Genomic DNA, 17,839 nt, shown 5'->3' with positions numbered 1-17,839 from the left:
TGTTATCTTTTGTGTGTAGTCTTTACAGGGAGAAGGTCTTTCTGGAACGTCAACTGTTAACTGTGTTAAAGCCAGGGAATGCGTGTGTGTGTGTGTGTGTGTGTGTGTGTGTGTGTGTGGATTCATGTCATTCTTCAGTCATGCTAAGGCTTAAGAGAGGAACTCTGAGATGGTATAGTTCATTTGCCTATGCACCTCCCTGGGATAAAGAGATGGATTATTTAATAGTTACATTATTAGACAACAGGCCATTTGGAGATACTGTGGGTGTGACCAGCTTGCCAGATGCCCTAGCATGACCTGAAACTCAGAAGAAGACCATGCACACATCGTCTTAAGGGAAATTATACCCCAGAATGTGAAGACTTGAAAGAATCAATTTACCATCGATTAGCATTTGGCTTCTCTTCCCAGAAACAGCCTGCACAAAAGAGGAGAGATATTTCATGTGGTCACGGAGAGTCGAGATGTTTATATGAGAACAAAATACAAAAATCCACGGCCTTCAAAACAGGAATAAAATACATACTTCCAAACCATTTCTCCCAACGTTTCTTTTGTTGTTGGTTTTTGAAAGAAGAGACTCAAGTCTTATGTTTTCATAAGTCAAACTTACTCCAACGTTTAGTCATATTTCTTTGTTTTATGCTAAAAAAAAAAACTTTTACTTCTTGACCAGGAAAGTGATTTAATGACTTTGGTAATATTAATAGGTGAAGATTTGGCTCCTACTGGAAGCTTATGAACTTTTACAAGTTGGAATATAATTCGTATATCATAAAATCCTTTGGAAAGTGTTCAATTAAATGATTTTTAGCATTTTCACAAAATGGTACAACTATCACTACGGTATAATTTCCATTTTGATAACCCCAAAAAGACCGTCAGTATTTGTCAGAAATCACTCTCCATTCTCCCTCCCCCCAGTCCCTGGGAACTGTCAATCTAGTTTATGTTTTATATATATATTTGCCTATTCTAGATTATCATGTCAATCAAATCATATGTGGCCTTCTGTTTCTGGCTTATTTTGCTTAGAATACTGCTGTAAAGTTTCAGCCATGTTGTGGCCTGCTCCTGTATTTTATTCTTTTTAATCGCCAAATAATATTTCATTTTATGGATATTCTGCATTTTGTTTACCTACAAGTCAATTGATGCACATTTGTTCGTTTCTAGTTTGCAGCCAATATGAGAAATGCTGTTAGGACATTTGTGTGCTTATTTGTGTCTGGACATACATTTTCCTTCTTGTCGGCTATTATTTAAGAGTGGAATTTCTGAACTCTATGGAAACTTTGCATTTAGCTTTTTGAGAAACTTGCATACTGTTTGCCAAAGTAGATGCAGGCTCTTACATTCCCACCAACAGTGTATGAGGATCCTGGTTTGTCCCCATCCTTGCAGACATCTGTCAGCATCTTTATTTTGACTGTCACCACTTTGGTGGGTATGAAGTTGTATTTTTTTTTGAGATTTTCACCTAGACTTCTGTGGTGGCTAGTAATGTGGGGTACCTTTTCATATGCTTATTGGCCATTTGTATTTCCTCTTTGGAGAAATGTCTATTCAGATCTTTTTATCATTTTATAATTAAGTTATCAATTGATTATGGTATTAGAAGATATTTTTTTTAATATGCTCCAGATCCAAGTCCCTTGTCAGATGTATGACTTTTTACATATTTTCAGTCATTTCCTGGTTCTCCTTCTACTTTCTTGATGGTACCCTTCGAAGTACTACAAAAGGTACCCTTCAAAGTAGTACAAAACGTCCTAATTTCTATGAAATCCAGTTTATCCATTTGTCTTTGATTGCTTGTGCTTTTCAGTGTCAAAGCTAAAACATTGCCTAACACAGCATCAGGAAGACTCTCCTGTATTTATATTGCCTTCTTATCATGTGTCATTCTCTCTTGATCCACCTTGGATTAATTTTGGGGTGTGGTATGGGGAAGGAGGCTAGCTTCATTCTGTTGCCTGTAGATACAGAGTTGGCCTAGAAGCATTTGTTGAAAAAGTTATTATTTATCTATGTTACCATTGTTGTTTTACTCAACATTTTTGCTGCTGTGACCAAAACGCCCGGCAAGAACAATTTTAGAGGAGGAATAGTTTATTTGGGGGCTCACAGTTTCTGAGGTCTCAGTCCATAGACAGCAGGCTCCATCTCTCCAGGCTCGAGGGGAGGCAGGACATCATGGAGGAAGAGTGTGGTGGAGGGAAGCAGCTCACATGGTGATCAGGAAGCAGAGAGAGACTCCACTCTCCAGAGACAAATAGAGACCCCAAAGCCACGCCCCCAATGCCCCCTCCTCCAGCCACACCCACCTGCCTCCAGCCCCCACCCAGTTAATCCCATCAGGGATCCATTCACTGGTTGGGTTAAGGCTCTCACCACCCAGTCATGTCTCCTCTGGACCTTCCTGCACCGTCTCACACGTGAGCTTATGGGGGCACCTCACATCCAACCATAAACTTATGGAAAGTCAATTGAGTCTATATATAGGTTTTTAAACTCTCAATTATATTCCAGGATCATGGACTCTTAGAAGTATAGAGGCCCTTTCTGCTCATGGAGAATTGGAGTTGCTCACTCAAATGGCTCTCAGGGATGTTGGGACCAATAACAAATGAATGGAGGGGTGTGTGGATTCACCTGTACTGAGAAGCTGGATGGCAGTAGAGGTCATGGTTTGTCATATCTTCTGATTTTTCAAAAGAAGCCAGCAATTTGTTTATTTATCACAAAATGCTTTTTTTGTGTATAAACAATTAAGAATACTCACTGGCCAGAGAAAACGCATCTTTAGGCTACACTTGATCCATGAACCACTGAAGTTTGGTGTTGATATATTTTCACTGTACAGAGAAAGTTGCCAAGCCTCAGAGAGTTGAAAGTCACCAGTCTGAGATTACATCATCGGTGTAATGTAACTAAATGGCAACATTTTAGAAACATCTAGAAACTCAATATTTTTTGTCATATATTTTCTTATTATCATGGCCTATCATTTTCTTATTGTAGGATTTTGTTGTGATATCGTAAAAAAAAAACCTTTGGAACCTAAACAAATGTGTTTATTTGGGTTAAGTTAGTAACAGCGTTCCATTGTCACCATTAAAGAGCGACCACTAACCTGTTTTCAGAAGTACACTTGAAAAGCTTTGTTTTCTTTAAGTAGACATAAGGGCAGTGCACAGAGTAGAAGCAGTTCTCCACAGAACTAGCAATCACAGTCACACCCTTTCCATCCAACAGGGAACAAAGCTTGCTTGTAAGAGTCTCCCTCAGTTGGCAGGTTGTAAGCAGACCACATATGCAAAGATCAGAACGAATCCTTTCACTGGATATTGTGGAGCATGCCTGTAATCCCAGAGACCTGGGAGGCCGAGGCAGGAGGAACTCAAGTTTGAGACCAGCCTCTGCAATTTAGTGAGATACTTTCTCAAAATAAAAAGGGATAGGGATGGAGCTTGGTGGTTCATTCCTGCAACCACTCCTGGAGGGAAATTCTCAACCCTTATGGCAGAACCTCTTGGTCACCCACAGTATGGAATCACCCATTTCTCCACTCTTTCACATTCAGTTCGGCTCAACAACTGTGTGATGACGACCATAATAGTATGAGGAACGGTTTTGGAACGACTTGCATGACTAAAAAGCATGGCGACCCAGAAGAGGAACATGCTAAGCAGAAAGCATTGAATCAGGACTGAAGACACGAACAACAGACCCCGGGGGGATGGGGCAGGACTGTCTAGGCAGGACGGCAGGTTTTGCACCTCTAGGGTGAGATAGACCTGTGCAAGCCTGCAGAGATTCAGAGCTAATGGACCGCATCTCCGCTAGGTTAGATCAGGCCAAAGGTTAATGAAAAAATTCAATCTTCCTGAATGCTTTACCTGCTGAGTGTCAGCCATCTGCATGTTTGATATTTAATAAAGAGACTGGATAATTGATGGAATTTTACTTTTCATCCTGTTGTTGGGAACAGCCAATAATAGGCAGTTTATCAAATCTCAAGAGTGAAATGTATTGCCTTCCTAACTTATTTCTAAATGGCAGAGAAGAATTTCAGTATAATCAAAAGGTGGTTTAGAGCAAGTATAGTATGACCAAGTCTTTTCCCTTGGCTTCACAGTGGGGCTACCTCCGTATTTTTAAGTCACTTTTTTTTTTTTTGCTGCTGTGACTAAAAGACTTGATCAGAACAATTGTAAAGGAGAAAGTTTATTTGAGGCCTCACAGTTTCAGGGGTCCTAGTCCACAGACAGCAGGCTCCACCCCTCAGGGCTCGAGGGGAGGCAGGACATCATGGAGGAAGAGTGTGGTGGAGGGAAGCAGCTCACATGGTGATCAGGAAGCAGAGAAACTCCACTCTCCAGAGACAAATAGAGACCCCAAAGCCACGCCCCCAATGCCCCCTCCTCCAGCCACACCCACCTGCCTCCAGCCCCCACCCAGTTAATCCCATCAGGGATCCATTCACTGGTTGGGTTAAGGCTCTCACCACCCAGTCATGTCTCCTCTGGACCTTCCTGCACCATCTCACACGTGAGCCTTTGGGGGACACCTGACATCCACACCATAACACTTGGGTATTTCCAAAACACCAACAACTTAGTTTTACTGCTTGATAAGTTTCTTCTTCTTTTCTTCTGTACCTTGCCAGAGGGCCTTCATGTTCTTGACCTTTGGAGAGGAGAAGTTTGCATGAAAGGATCTTAGAAAATTCCGTGCTGTCTAAGGAAGGCTCGGGGGAGCACGTGGAATCCTTGAGCTGAAGTTGGTTCCTGGGGCAGTCCCCGCGTCTCCCAGGAATGGGCCTGCCTTAGCATCCTCCCCTCATGCCCAGTCACGCTCTGGGAGCAGCTGGTGACAGCCTCTGGCTGTTGGCTAATTACCCTCCCGGTAGCTGGAAGTCTGAGAGGGGCAGTCTCACGGCAGACAAAAACGGTAGTTTTGTTAAGATATACATTATCTGTAATCAGAGACCCCGACATACAGTGCCTCAAACAGGACAAAACTGTGTCTCCCACATTGGAGATTTGATGTCCGGGCTTCCTCAGACTTATCCTGAGATTGTTACCACTGTTTACATCATGGGTGGTGGTCCCCCCTGGCTCTCCATCATGACTGTATTCCAGCCACTGAACACAATGGGGAGAAGAATGCAGTCGGCCACCTTTCTCTTGAAAGGCATCAGCTGGGTGTTGGACACCTTCTTTCTGCTCATATTTTGTTCTCCTGAGCTCAGTTGTATTAGATTCTGTCCCTGCGGTCATAAATAGGTCTTTTATGGAAACTGATGGGAAGAGAATGCTGTCTGTCCGGGGGAGGGGGGGGGGGAGAGCCAAACCCATGGTAATGCTAATAACTAACCCTCCACAGGGTCTGAAAAGCCTGCCCATGAGTGACAACAACAGATAGGAAAAAAGGCAGCTGACGGATGGGGGAAAATAGCATGTTTTTGATGATATCATTCAAGCACCTGGATCAAGCCACACCTGAACCAAATATACCTCTGGACATTTTTATGTAAGCCAGTAAGTGGCCCTGCCCTAGCATTGCTTTCACGTGGTTTATTTTTTTTGGCAGCTGGATGGGGTTCTGACACTTGTAGACAAGAGGCCAATCTACTAAAAAAAAGTCGAACGACTTGCTGAAGGAAACACACCCAGTTATAGGCCAAGCCAAGGTTAGCATTAAGGTCTCCTTCCTTTTAAACTACTCTCTTATGCTGCCATCCCTGCCTCTCATCCAATGGCGGTTGACCCACTTATTTGGGCTCCACGGGAAGTGAAAGTTTCAGAGTCACTTCTGTCAGTCTTGCTTTGTAAAGATGGCTGGAGTTTCCTGCCCTGTGGCCTGCAAGTCTCAACAGCTTATCAGACCAACATCACCGACCAATAGAAAATGCGACCACATCCAAGATCCCAGTTCTGTAGAGGAGACGAGAAAGGCAAAGAACAATTTCCAAAAGCCAACACCAAGGAGGGAAGAGATGGATGACCATTTTTCGTTGTTGTTTCCGGCAGATTTATTATGCAATCAAAAATTTGTTCTGCAATCCTTTAGCCCATGTGGTCGATATTAGACCGTTTGGTCAAAACTGTCCCTGTCTCCAAGAGGCTCTGAAGCTTTTTATTTCAGGGAAAGATGCTGCTAACATGTTCGACTGCACATTCCCCCTGAAGTTCTTTCAAGAACTGTTATTATGAATAGTCCAGTTTTAAGGAATTCCAGATGAATTGTGCAAACCAAGATGAAAGATGAAGCCAACAGCAGCTGTGCCCAGGAATTATGCAGAAGTATGCAAATTTTAACCCCAGTGATGATGGAAATGTTAACCTCATGTTGCAGTAATAATAATAACTACTCTGATCTAATGGTGAGCCAAGAGGTGCAGAGGGCACTTGGTGTCAAGAATTAATAAGTAAAGAAGTCTTTCTTTTTTTTTTTTCCTCCCTCCACATCAGGCTATTTCTGAATACCTCATTGTTCAATGCTGTTCTCCATAGAAACAAACATTAACAAGGACATGTTCATGGCCCAGGTACTTGTCATGAACTATAAACCGGTTTTATAGAATTTGGAGCCTTCAGCTTCTATGAAGCAGGGTATTGACTTATTTTTATAGAAGCTGAATCCTTGAACTTGAGGGACCTCCTGACCATGTTAGAGTTCACTGGCAAGCCGAGGTCCACCCTTTCTACACTGAGAGACGGGGAGAGAAAGAGAAGAGCTCAGGAGCTTGAGACAATTGTAAGGAGAAGGTTCCAGAGCCAGGCAAGTGTTATGAAGCCCTGGAAATAATAATAGCTGCCACTAATTGAATATTCACTGGGTGCCAGATGCAGGGCAGGCCTTTAAAGTGACAATATCATTAAAACCTCAGAATAGCCTTATGGGTTAGGGAAGATCGAGTTTCCCTGTGGCTGCAACGCTGGGAAGAGGCGGGGCGGGGTACCTTGGGTATGTAAGAGCTTGTAAACACTCTGACACGCTGTGGGTCCCCTCAGACGTCGCCCTCCCACACTCCCCCACCACAGCCCAGAAGCTCCTTTTCCCATGAGTGACGAGTTTGTCAGGGAGACTTTGACAGAGCTCCTTCTTTTCAAATCTTTCATTTAAAAAAAAATTTTTTTTTTTTAGTGTTCTAAAACCAATGTTTGTTTTACAAGCAATGCATACTCTGTCTCTCATAAAAATAACACAGACTGCACAGGTAAGTTTGTACAGTTTGCTTTGCCTGCTACCATGAGCCTTGCTCTAAACCTCACAGCCTTTGTTTGGATCTCAAGTGAGGACCCGCCCATGAGATTCACCTTGGCCGTGCTTGACACCCACTTCTCAGGCTGGGATGGTGGACAGGGCTCTTCAGGAGGAGACCAACGAGGTCCTGTCTTTCCCAGAGCCTCAGAGCTTGTATTGTGCCATCTTGGGCTTGTTCCTTGGGTCTCAGGATCCAACATAAATTCTAAGTCCTGGGGTTGTTGCTGACTTCCATCTAGGAGGGAATCAGAAAGAGGACGGAGAAGGTAGACTCAGGAGTACACAGTTAAGGCAGAGAATTTCCCAATATCTCCCTTTTTCTTTTCTCAGGAGGATAGTATAAATTTTAGCTGGACGTACATCTCTCCAGGGACATTTCCAGTCCCCAGCCTCCTTTGCTGTGGTCCCAGAGCCGACCCTGAAGTCTACATGACTTGCCTACAGTCTCTGTAAAGCATCCCTACCTGTAAATTGACCTAGACTTCAGAAAGTTCTGGATCAAACCCATCGGTAGCCCTAGTACCTATCTCCTCTCAGCTTACAGCCACCCGAGCTGCAAGAGAGGCTGAAAAATACCATTCTTTTTTTTTTTTACTTTATTTTTTTATGTGATGCTAAGGATTGAACCCGGTGCCTCACACGTGCTAGGCAAGCGCTCTGCCACTGAGCTATATCCTCAGTCCTGAAAAATACTATTCTTAGTTGAAAGTCTTATGTTCATGAACATTTTGAGTGTTTTTTTTTTTAATGAAAATGAGAAGATTTGGATGGAAATTGGAGGACAAATAATCAGAATGTGCTGTGCAGACAGATCTGTTCTCAGAGGTGATGTTTGTGTCCTTGGATGGACACATTCAAAAGGAAAAACAAAGCTGTGAACTCAGAATTCCACTTGACCTAGAACAAGAAGCAAGTGTGCCCAAAGACAGTCCAAGGAAGAAACCAGGGAAGATAAGAGCGAATGCTGATGAACTGGAAAACAAAGCCTGTAGATGACCAGCAGAGACAAAGGCCGGTTATTTGAAAAGAAGAATTAAAGGGACCAGGAGGGAAAGCTTATGGCAACATCTAGAGAAAAAAATAAAGAGAAGACACAGATAAAAATACTGGGAGTAAGAAAGGAGATGTAATTAAATATAGAATAGTGACTTGAAATATTGGAAGAGTGATCATGTACAATTAGATGTTAACCAAAAAGTTGACGTAACAAATCTATAAACTGGCAATGTCATCAAAATCAAGGAAAGTCTGAGCGACTGTCACAGCCAAAAGGGGTTCAAAGAAACCTGAAGAGTAAGCTTAATATGGTATCCTAAAGTGGACTCTGGCACAGGAAAAGGAATATTAGGTAAAAAGTAAGGAAGTTTAAATAAACGTGGTCTTAGTTGTTAATAATGGGTCAGTATTGACTCATTAACTGTAACACATATTTCATAAGTAGTGTAAGATATTAATGGTAGGGAGACCTGGCTACAGGGCTGATGGGAACTTACTGTCCTATCATCTCAACTTTCTAAATTTCTAAATAATATGAAAGTCTATTAAAAAAGACAGTGGGAACTCCACCAATAATAGTGGTTGTATTCTCTGACTTCCTGTAAAGACAGAAGGATATGATGCTGAATATAATAAATGGAATATAGTAAGTGTTCAGTGAACCCACTGCTATTAATAATAGCATCTACTGGGGCTGGGGATGTGGCTCAAGCAGTAGCGCACTCGCCTGGCATGTGCAGGGCGCTGGGTTCGATCCTCAGCACCACATAAAATAAAATAAAGATGTTGTGTCCACTGAAAACTGAAAAATAAATATTAAAAAAATTCTCTCTCTCTCTCTCTCTCTCTCTCTCTCTCTCTTCTCTCTCTTCAAAAAAAAATAATAGCAGCTACTATTATTGGTATTGATCTTAATATCTTCCTTATATTTTTTCTATATAAGAAATTTTACCATAAGCAAGTGTTACATCAGAAATTTCTTTTTCAAAGCAAAAGAAGCCTCCTAGGACACAGTCTGATATGCTGTAAACAGAGTGAGGCAAGTTGTGACAAGTGGATCCGTTCATCGAAATGTCCCTTTGCCCTTCAGTCCCAGAAACCAGTGTCTTAGCAGGAAATAATAGAAGGATTTTCTTCCGTGATACATGGTCGAGGAAGTCAGGTCTTTCTTGAGCAGTTCCCCATCTGAAGGATTTCTGAGTGATTCATTCTCCCCAGGAGACAGTAAAGAGGTTAATTTATCACAAAGGTTAGCATGAGGAGCAGTATCACTTCCCCCTCCTGCCATAGCAGGAAGACAAGGCTGACATGTGTCCAACTCCCATCTGCCTGCCGCCATCTTTGTGAAGTTACTCATGACTCCTCTGAGGCTGGAGAAGAGAAGAATGCTTTCGATGGCAAGTATGAACATTGGCTAGGAAACCATGATGTGATACACAAAGGGACATCTAGGTAGCCCTACTGCTCAGTTAGAAGGAAGTTAGTGTGTGTAACTGAAGCTACAACCTTCAGTTCAGGCTGCCACATTCAGCCATCCAAGCCAGAGTCCCTTGTATACTACTAGGTTTTAGTCACTCTTGCTGGAATGACTCACTGAGAAGGAATTAGTCCCAGGCTGATCTTTTAGAAAAATAATAAAAACTATATGTTCCTTTGTTGGGTAAAGTAGTCATTTTTATCTCTTCTACTTTCTCATCTAGATATTTTCTCCTTTTGTTTTAAACTTTAAAACACTCAGTGTATTGCTTAGAAGTTGATCGCATAAGTCCTCAAATGTTTTTGCTTTTTTTAAATTTTTTTAAGTAAAAGAGGCACTAAATGGTATGATGGAGCTCATCTGAACTAAAAAAAAAAGTGACCCTTTTAGCAAATAAAAAATTCTTTAGCAATCATGGCTGATGGTTAATGATAAGTGCCCAAGATACTTCTGATTAGAAGCATTCATTTCAACTAAGGAAAAATAAAAATATTGCATTGGATAGTGTTTGCATTTAATATTAATTGGACACTCTAGCCTACTAAATAAGACAAGAAAAAGAAAATACACAAAAAGTACAGTGGAAGATGCAAAAATATTTATTTGCATACTGTTGTTAATACTGCAAAATTAACAGAAACTACAAACTTTTTAGCAGTAAATAGTTCAATAAGTTTTCATATGATCAGTATAAAAACCATTATTTCTGTATTAACAATTAGAGAACAGTAATACTGATAATATCTATGCATGAATCTATGAACTTTATACAGTCCCTAGAAGCAAAGTTAACAAAAGATATGCAGATCCTGTAAGGAGAAAATAATTCTAAATATATTGAACAATTAGGAAAATCCTGTTGTGGGAAATCATATTCTCTTTTTAAAAAATATTTTTGTTGTCTGTGTATCTTTATTTATATGCAGTGCTGAGAATCAAACCCACTGCCTCACACATGTTAGGCAAGTGCTCTACCACTGAGCTACAACCCCAGCCCGGGGAATTCACATTATTTAATGGCAAGATTCAACTTCATACCCATATCCTCAACTTGATCTATAAAGATAATGCAATATAAGTCCAAGACCTAAAAGGGATTATTGTTTCTGTATTTACTAAAATTGTACTATTTATATCCCACTCTTTTTAAAAATCAACATGTATTTATAATGGTTGTTTCTTTGTTTTTTTAAAAGACTCAGACAGCAATTAGAGAAGTGGTGTGGTAATGCCTCTGTAATTGTTTCTAAATAACATAAATATCTAAAAAAGATTGTGTCTGCAATCACAAAATTCACCAACTCTCAAGCTGAATTTTGGGAAGAGTTGAGAAAAAGTGGTTTTAATAAATCTATAATTTTTCAAAGGAATAAAACTCTTTTTGATAAATGGGAGAATTAATATTTTAAAATAATAACTAACACTTTTAAAATGATAACCAGCACTTTTTCTGTGCCAGGCAGTATGCTAAAGTCCTGTGTAAATTTTCCCATTTAGGCCTTAAAATAATATGGCATTATCCATTCATCTTAATTTATGGGTAAGAAAATTGAATCTCAAAAAAAAAAAAAAAAATGGGGAAATAACAAGGTCACCTAGCTCGTAACTAGCGAGAAGAGTTAAGGAATTTGAAAAACAGACTTGGGCTCTTAAATACAAAGTGGCATGTCTCTTAAGCATAATTCTTCCTAGATTGCTTGCATTAGAAAATAAGACAGGGGCTGGGGATGTGGCTCAAGCGGTAGCGCGCTCGCCTGGCATGCGTGCGGCCCGGGTTCGATCCTCAGCACCACATACAAACAAAGATGTTGTGTCCGCCGAGAACTAAAAAATAAATATTAAAAAATTCTCTCTCTCTCTCTCTCTCTCTCTCTCTCTCTCTCTCTCCTCTCTCACTCTCTCTTTAAATAAAAAAAAAAAAAAAGAAAAGAAAATAAGACAGGCTGGGAATCAAGAGACTTACCTTCTGGTCCAAGTTTTAGAGCAGTGTACTCAGAGGACTGACTGGAGTTAGTTTATTCATGAACTAATCATTTATTGAGTCCTAACACGTGCAGGGCACTGCTATAGGAAACAGAAGAACACACACTCTGTCCTATAGGCATCTGGGGTATGTAAGGAATTGCCATGGGGACCATGTTAGGCTACAGAAAAAATATATATATCGAAGTCCTAACATCTCAGTTGTGATTCTCTTTATGCTCAAAAATCTAACATAAGTGTCTTATTCTGAAGGGTTAAAATTTCTTTCTCTTGGCAGTGGGCAGAATTAAAAATTCCCAAGACACTTCCCATTGACTATATTAAGTGTGAGAGATGAATGCCTTGGTACCTCTGCTCCAGTTACACAATTATCACGTGGGAATTATTGTATAAACAGGGATGTCAGCAGATATATTTTTAAGTTAGAATTGGGTATGAAAATCTTCCAGTTAAAACACAGTATTGCACTACTTTATGCCTTCCATTTTTAGAGGAGAGTGAAAAATGTAGTCGTTTAGACTTTTGACAGTGTGGACGCTCTTTAAAATGACTATGACAATGAATTTTCCTCTAGAATTAACCTCTGATACCCAAAAAAGAAACACACGTCTGGGTTACTTACATAGCCATAGACACGGCAAAGAATAGGATTTATTCCCACTATGAAGTTGATCTGGGCCATACCATATATCATGGATGTGGGGGATGGTTTCTCCCCTCAAGCACCTCTCATGAGGTTTGCTCATCCCCCTCGCCAAACCTGTTATAAGCTTCCTCTGAACAAAGTGCTATTTGTCAGGTCAGTCACAGGCCACTGCTTAGTTATGTCTCAGGTCAGGAGGTGGCACTTACCTTTATGACCAAGCCTGAGACTTCATGTGACTTCTTGTGACTCTGAAGTCATATATTTCAGACACTATATATGCTACCCTAGGTCCGTGGTTTTCTCTAGGGATCAGAACCTCTTTTCCCTGCAGCAGACTGAGGCTATATCTGGAGACATTTTTCATTGCTGCCGTGGCGGGGAGGGTAGCCGTGGAGGAGTGCTAGTGTCATCTAGTGGGTAGAGGCTGGGGATGCTGCCCAACATTCTGTAACGCACAGGAAAATGATTGGCCGTAAATATCCGTAGCCCTGAGTTGAAAACTGCTGATAGAAGGAAAGCAAAGCAAGCTGAAAATTTTTCTTTGTTAACATACATATTCCTTTAAATTCTATGACTACACACACACACACACACACACACACACACACACACACAGTCAGAGAGAGAGAGAACAAAACCCTTGGATGCCTAAGTCCCTTATAGAAAAGGGCATGGTGTTTGAATATAACATATGCATATCCTTCTGTATTCTTTAAATCAAATCATCTCTAGATTACTTTTCCCCCCATGGGAGTAGGGATCAAAACCAGGGCCTCATATATGCTAAGCACACTCTGTGGCGCTGAGCGACTCCCTAACTTCTAGATGACTTATAATGCACAATACATACAATCCCCTAATACAAGAGGGAAAAAAAGGTCAGTTTGGATGTGATTTTTTTTTAAATTATTTTCAAACTGTGATGGTTGAATCCATGGAGTGAGAACCAGCCCTACGAGCCAACTACGTGGAATACCAAAGAATGTTTTCAGCGTTTGAATTTGAGATTTGAGTTCTATATTGCATCCCACACAGAATCCACTGCTGATTGGATATGTGGGGGAAGTTTTCCTGATCTATTTAAACTGTCCTTGGTTAAGAACCAGCCCTTCAGTCGACAGAGCAGGATTCCTCTGGACCCTTCCGTTTCTCTCCTCTCCCCTCTCTATCTTTGCATCTGAATACATTTTTTTCTGAAATATCTTTCTGCACTGATAAAAACATTTATAATGCGTACCTTCCAAAATGGTAGCCTGTAGCTACATGTGGCTATTATGTACTTGAAATGTAACTAGTGTGCTTGTGGACCTGATTTTTAAACTTTCATTTAATAGCAATTGATGTAAATGAAAATAGCCATTGAGGTTAGTGGCTACCATATTGGACAGAGCAGATTTCTCTTCATCCCCATGTCTCTATGTTAAACGCTTCTTGGGTCTGACAACCGGCATAGATTGTATGTTCACTCCACTTCCTCTCATTTTGCTTCTGAATCTTTGCAGAGGGTTATTTGATTTAGATCCTGAGAGGTGAAGTGGGAAAAGAGGTTCCCATGTGACTAGGCCTCCAACAAAATATGTGCCAAATAGTGCATACTTTGAACTCCAAAAGTTGTATCTTCAAATTTGTCATCTGCATAAGCATTTATTGGGGTAAATGCCTGGGGAGGAAAAGTGGGAAGAACCAGAATAAACCATGGAGCTGAATGCATGTCTGATCCCCATGAGAAGAACAAGAATGGGGGAAGGCTGTCTAGACAATGTCCAAGACCGCAGGGCTCTTCAGCAAATCCCAAGAGGGGGAATCTTCCAGTCATGGTCGCCCATGAGAAGAGCTCCTTTCTCCCAGGAAGGAGCCTGCCTGGGTATCAGTATTGTGCCCAGGAGCCAATGAGAGGAATGGATTCGGTGCAAATGTGCTGACTGGTAGCTCACAAGCTTCAACCAATGTCCAGCTGTGTGCCAGGAGGGGGAGATCTGAGAAGCCCATCCTCATGGCCAGCACATCTCAGTTATACCCAAGTTGCCCCAGCCTGGTGAGTGTGGACGGGGTTCCTTATGCCATGACTGACCTGGTATAATACTGGCTTGTTCAAAGGACCTTGGCCAGGCTCCTTCCCAATTGTACATTGCAAACATGGTCAGGCCTCCCCAATCCTCAGGCTCTTGCTTGTGAATTCATAAACACAGGAATTCCTTCTGCCTAGAGTGAGTCTTGTGCAATCATCTTTGCAGACCAATTCTCTCCAATTTCTACTTAACCATTTCTCTGCAAGAAAGTATATCTGGACCTCTGACTTCAGATAGATGCCTTCACCTCTCTCTGGAATTCTTTTAACCTAACAGTCATTTTACTGGATAATTGATATTTTTTAATATTGTCCTTTTGTCTACTACATATATCCCTAGGAAACCATAAACTATATCTGTCTTATTTACCATTGTGTCCCCAGGGCCAGGCATGGAGCTGGTTAATATTTCTTGAATAAATAAATATTTTTATTTTTGCCAATTGTGTTAAAGTAAAGAAAGATATATAAGGCAGTTAACACCCTCAAATTGCCTATGATCTAGGATGGATTTTTTTTTTCAACAGAAGAAGGTGCAACACTATCAGACGCGATGAAATACCTGAATCAAAGGGCTTTTTTGAAGACTTGGGTTTCAATTTCCTGAATCAAGAATTGACTTGAAATCTGACTTTAATAATAGATAAGACTAATGTTAATGAGTGTTCTCCCTGCATGTAAATGAAGAGTCCTGGGAAGAGAATTTTAGATAGCATCTAGGAAAGTGACGTTAGTTTAGACACTTCTAATTGGGAACTGGAGGCCATTTCAGTAGAATTAAAATGAAGTTTCTCTTTGAATTCTCTGTCACAAAAAAAAGATCTACTAAAACAATGAAGCTTGTGCACATAGTTGGCTTCTGTCCTGTGTGGAGAGTTCCCACCTGACCGGCATGTGGCTCTCATGGGGGACTTGGCCTTTCCTATGGCAGAGATAGGCAGGTAATGGTAGATTGCCATTTATTGAATATTTATTGAGGACTTACTATGTTCCAGACACTGTCCTCATCTCTTGGTATGTACTAACCCAGTTGATCCTCTGAATAGCACTTGTATTATTATTATTATTATTATTATTTCAGTACTACTAATACCACTATTATTATTATTATTGAGAAAAGTTCAGTTGAGAACGTTGAGTTCCAGAGAAGTCAAAGAACTTGCCCAGGACAGAGTGATGGCAAGTATCAGCAGTAGGATTTGAACCCAGGTTGTCCAGCTCAGTGGCGACATGGTGCTACACTGCCTCATGTTCTTCAGGCCACCAGTGCACAGGACATTTGTCCCTTGACCACAGTGACTACAGAGATGATGATGTGGGCCAAGTCAGTGCAATTATATCCTTTGGAGAATTTTGATGGAGCCCATGGGAAAACCTCACTGCATTTTCCCAAGGATATTTAAGGACAAATGTCATTCCTGTGTATCTCACATCAAAGGAGAGAGCTGACCTCAGAGAGGACAGAACCAAGTGACAGAGAGCTTAGGATGGAATAGTGGGGTACATGACTGGCAATGGCTTTTGGGAATATTCTCCTATATCAACTGATAATTATGAATATTTGAAAATAGACATACAGAAATAAGATGGACTTCTACACTACCTTGTGTTTAACTAACATGCAGGTTATACTTTTTTTTTATTGTGGTCGTTCAAAACATTACATAGTTCTTAATATATCATATTTCACAGTTTGATTCAAGTGGGTTATGAACTCCCATTTTTACCCCGTATACAGATTGCTTTATCACATCAGTTACACTTCCATTGATTTACATATTGCCATTCTAGTGTCTGATGTATTCTGCTGTCTATCCTATTCTCTACTATCCCCCCTCCCCTCCCCTCCCCTCCCCTCTCCTCTTCTCTCTCTACCCCCTCTACTGTAAATCATTTCTTCCACTTGTATTATTCTTCTCTTACCCTTCATTTCCTCTTATATGTAATTTTGTATAACCCTGAGGATCACCTTCCATTTCCATGCGATTTCCCTTCTCTCTCCCTTTCCCTCCCACCTCTCATCCCTGTTTAATGTTAATCTTCTTCTCAAGCTCTTCGTCCCTACTCTGTCCTTAGTTACTCCCCTTAAATCAAAGAAGTCATTTGGCATTTGTTTTTTAAGGATTGGCTAGCTTCACTTAGCATAATCTGCTCTATTGCCATCCATTTCCCTCCAAATTCTATGATTTTGTCATTTTTTAATGCAGAGTAATACTCCATTGTGTATAGATGCCACATTTTTTTATCCATTCATCTATTGAAGGGCATCTAGGTTGGTTCCACAATCTTGCTATCATGAATTGTGCTGCTATGAACATCGATGTAGCAGTGTCCCTGTAGCATGCTCTTATTAGGTCTTTAGGGAATAGACCAAGAAGGGGAATAGCTGGGTCAAATGGTGGTTCCATTCCCAGCTTTCCAAGAAATCTCCATACTGCTTTCCAAATTGGCTGCACCAATTTGCAGTCCCACCAACAATGAACAAGTGTACCCTTTTCCCCACATCCTCTCCAGCACTTGTTGTTGTTGGACTTCATAATGGCTGCCAATCTTACTGGAGTGAGATGGTATCTTAGGGTGGTTTTGATTTGCATTTCTCTGACTGCTAGCGATGGTGAGCATTTTTTCATGTACTTGTTGATTGATTGTATGTCCTCCTCTGAGAAGTGTCTGTTCAGGTCCTTGGCCCATTTGTTGATTGGGTTATTTGTTATCTTATTGTCTAATTTTTTGAGTTCTTTGTATACTCTGGATATTAGGGCTCTATCTGAAGTGTGAGGAGTAAAGATTTGTTCCCAGGATGTAGGCTCCCTGTTTACCTCTCTTATTGTTTCTTTTGCTGAGAAAAAACTTTTTAGTTTGAGTAAGTCCCATTTGTTGATTCTAGTTGTTAACTCTTGTGCTATGGGTATCCTATTGAGGAATTTGGAGCCCGACCCCACAGTATGTAGATCATAGCCAACTTTTTCTTCTATCAGATGCCGTGTCTCTGATTTAATATCCAGCTCCTTGATCCATTTTGAGTTAACTTTTGTGCATGGCGAGAGAAAGGGATTCAGTTTCATTTTGATGCAAATGGATTTCCAGTTTTCCCAGCACCATTTGTTGAAGATGCTATCCTTCCTCCATTGCATGCTTTTAGCCCCTTTATCAAATATAAGATAGTTGTAGTTTTGTGGATTGGTTACTGTGTCCTCTATTCTGTACCATTGGTCCACCCGCCTGTTTTGGTACCAGTACCATGCTGTTTTTGTTACTATTGCTCTGTAGTATAGTTTGAAATCTGGTATCGCTATACCCCTGATTCACACTTCCTACTTAGCATTGTTTTTGCTATTCTGGGTCTTTTATTTTTCCATATGAATTTCATGATTGTTTTATCTATTTCTAC

Source organism: Spermophilus citellus (assembly GCF_964194105.1).
Source record: "Spermophilus citellus genome assembly, chromosome: 3".
Taxonomy (NCBI): Eukaryota; Metazoa; Chordata; class Mammalia; order Rodentia; family Sciuridae; genus Spermophilus; species Spermophilus citellus.
This window is presented reverse-complemented; position numbering follows the sequence as displayed.